The sequence below is a fragment of the Adiantum capillus-veneris genome, chromosome 18 (assembly GCF_014529385.1).
Source record: "Adiantum capillus-veneris isolate H3 chromosome 18, ASM1452938v2, whole genome shotgun sequence".
NCBI classification, from domain to species: Eukaryota; Viridiplantae; Streptophyta; class Polypodiopsida; order Polypodiales; family Pteridaceae; genus Adiantum; species Adiantum capillus-veneris.
The window spans coordinates 114,357,927-114,361,496 of NC_140948.1; the positions used below are offsets into that span (position 1 = coordinate 114,357,927).

The 3,570-nt window shown below is 43.9% G+C and overlaps 1 pseudogene; it reads right to left on the minus strand.

Moving 5' to 3' along the window:
* Nucleotides 1–963: 963 nt before the first annotated feature.
* On the minus strand, nucleotides 964–1,510 carry LOC147436241 (uncharacterized; annotated as a pseudogene).
* Nucleotides 1,511–3,570: the final 2,060 nt, after the last annotated feature.

The following is a 3,570-nucleotide window of genomic DNA, read 5'->3' on the forward strand; positions in this document are numbered from 1 at the left end:
CGAACTTAAATGTTCAAAGGTTTCTTGCTGACTCTTATGTCTAGTGCATATGGGCACATAACATTGCCTGCATTAAAACACTACTAGGCCTTGTTTTTTAGGGTCCATTCAAATAGATAATCAGAATCAATGCCCAAAATAAGGTGTTTAGAACTATATTGCCCAAATTTTGACCTTGGAAATCAAAGGTTGAATGAAATTGAAACCGAGAAATTTACGCTTTCAAACTAGGATATGTGACCATTGATTAACTTGAGTAATGGGGCTTGGTCGGTAAAGGATGACCTCAATACTTTGCCTAATTTTGTTGGGGTGGGGTGGGTGCAAGCAATGCACACTCCTTGTCAGCATGGAGACCATTCCAAGGCCATAGTCATTCACACACCTAACTCCTTGTTTCCATACCATACATGTCATATGTAGCGTATCACAAGAAGAACAAAAATTCTCACATCGTGACTTGCCTCAACATCATGAGATTCTGTGAGGGAGGCAACGCATAGCTAGCTAGGCACGATTGGGGGCCGGTGGTCCCCTGTCCCCAATCATACCTAGATAGGTATGTGGTGCCTCTCGAGCAGAAGCTCATGATGTTATGCATTGTATGAAAAACATTGAGAGACTTTGTTTTCCTACATGAGAAAATTTCTAAATATTCTTGTGTATGTAACCCACCGAGGGATTTGAAACGTGATATTTTCCAAGATTAAACAACTTTTTTGCTTGCTCATCCAAAAAGAAATCATATTTGGCGCAAGCTTGTTTGCGTCCTTTCAAGAGCTTCGTTTTTGTGCCTCGTTCTTCCTTTGCTTTTACAAGTGTGCTGCTTGTAGGATGTTTTCTACGCCCTCTTTGCTTTGCTCAACTAGTCAATGCTACGATTAATTGGATGCTTCCTTTTCTTTTCCTCCTGCAGAGCTGCGTAGGTTCGTTGAGTCTCCTCCATGTCCAACAAGCAAACGTTCATCGCACCTGGTGGTGTCGAGCTCTGCCGGGTCGCCCCCAAATCCGGGCTTCGAGGAAACCGTAGCTGGGAAGAGGTGTAGGCGTGCCTTGCTTCAAGGAAGCCCTGCTATTGATCCCGCTAGCAGTGCAGGTATGGACAATGTGCACAATCATTCTTTGTGGAACAGGCTTGACATGTCTACGATGTTCTTCGCTACAATGCACTCTTGAGTGTTGAGTTGCGATAAGATGGTGCTATGATTTTTTTTGCAGGCAAAGGATACTCTCCACTAGGGGAGGAGTGCGCACAAGCACCGTCTTCGTCTCAACAACAACTTCCTTGCCCAGCTCACGAATTAAGGATATCTGCAGCCTCATTTTCTGAAGTTGGCCAGTCTTCAGCTTCTCACAATGTCTTGGACATCGACAAGCTACTGGACAAAGGGAAAAGCCTGTTAGTCAAGGAAACATTGCCGCTATTCATGATTAGTGATATAGATGAGGGTAGTAAACCTTTCTCCATAGAGGAAAAAATCTTGAATTGGTATGGTACATACCGTTCCATCTCCCCTGGGCAAAAGAAAAATGCACGTTACTTCAAATTTGACATCATCGATGCCGATTGCATCGACATGATCACGGTCGTCATTGTGGATCCCTTCATTGAGACCTACACTAGGGAGCTCAGGATCGGCTTGTTCGTCGGGATTGACTGTCCTCTTGTGAGGGCTAGGAACCATAATGATGATGGGTCAGCTTTGTTCTCCTTCCATGTTGGTGCGTTGACAACCATTCGACCTTGTGACCCATTCCCTATTTCTTTAGCCTTCTATCCTGAGACCAAGATAAGCACATTTCTTGCTGACGCTGCAATTTACGAGACTACTAGCCCACGTCCGCCCTTAGCGACATTGGCGTTCGTTGTCTTGCAAAGTCGTCATTTCCATCAAAGAATTGGCACTACATTTGGGGATTTGGTTGTTGCTGATGGCCCAACCCCAGACGACAAAGCAATTATATGTATCAGAAGCATTGGCTTCAGCGTTTCTTTCTTTCGATGTTGACAAACCTTTTGTCATATGTAGGTGAGCTTTGTCAACTCTCGAAAGCATGACTATGATCGAGTCATGGCCCAGATGGCTAGGGAGGACACTGTTATGTTTGTGGCTAGGAATATTGGCCTCTTTGTTGGCAAGGTGCACACATTGTCTGTTCTGGACGTCACAACTTTGGCCCCCGTGCGAGGATCACGCTTAAAACAAGAATTGACCACAACATTTCATAGAAAATGTGAGATTCTCGGCTACAATAGAGAGGTGACTTTGCATGCTTTGTACTCAACGAGATAAAGACATCTTTAGTGGTCTTTACACGTTTGTTTTTTTTGTAGGTTGTGGAGACTTTGCACTTTGTGAACTTCAATAGAGCTCTCTTGCATTCCCAGTGTTGAGTTTGTGACTCGCCAAAGGTGAAGAAGGTTGAAGGCCGACTGTGTTGTTCTCTTTGCGATAAAGATCACGTCATCAACCTGACTCTCAGGCTGGAGGCACAGATCCGAAGCAGCATTGACAAACGTGCTGTGACGGTTCAAGTGTCAGGGTCTATGGTGGATCCCCTTCTGGCCTTGCCAAGGAGCTTTAAGGAGGTCTACATGGAGAGCATTCCAGAGGCGAGGGATATTTTATCGACATCTGCTGTCGAGGGTGTGTTCAAAATTGTCACAAATGGGTCTATGATATCTTTCAAAAGTGTTGGAAACCTAGATGCTTTGAGAGCATGGATTTTCATAACTTTTGGCCTTTCACCACGAATAACTATGCTTACTTACCTAGATCCCTCTACAATCCGTGAACTAAATTTTGGCTTGTCCATTGTATATCCAATTTCATAAGAAAATGGTATCCTGCTTTTGAGCGTTGCTGCCGTGGTGCCTCTCCATAACTTGCTTTCTACTCTTCCTTCCTCTCCATCTTTTCAACCTTCCTAAGCACAGACTCTCTCTCTCTCTCTCTCTCTCTCTCTCTAACACACACACACAAACAAACACACAAGACGGCTGAATATTTGTAATCTTCACGTGCCTTTACAATGACTCACTTGCCCAAATGCAATCTCGATATCGTTTTTACGTCACTTCCGAACAATTCAGACATCTTCCTTGCACTACACCATCTGCAAAATTCAACAGGTGCACCGCATGACCTTAGATCAAATTTGCTCAATGACTTGTTTGAGAACTTCTTGCTTGAAATACATGTTGTCCCGGGTGCATGCCTCTTCTTCTCTTATGATAGGTCCACTAACACAATGACGGCCACAGAATTATCGTCTTTGTATTCAACATGCACCAATTTGCTTGCCCTTAGCCTCGACATTTTAATGGCCTTTGCTTGATTTGCAAGCTGTAGGTTAAAAGTGTATTTGAAAAGAAATGGAAGCATGAGAACAATCATCTTGGGGATGCCATCAAAACCATTTCTTGAAAAGGATATTTTGCTCTCTGAAACAATCAATAGCATTGCATACCTTCCCACCTTCACAACGTGCTCAAGCCGTGCACGTGTTGGATGGAAAGAAGATGAGGTGGCCACTTTGCATCAGCTATCCTTGTTACATGAGGCTTTG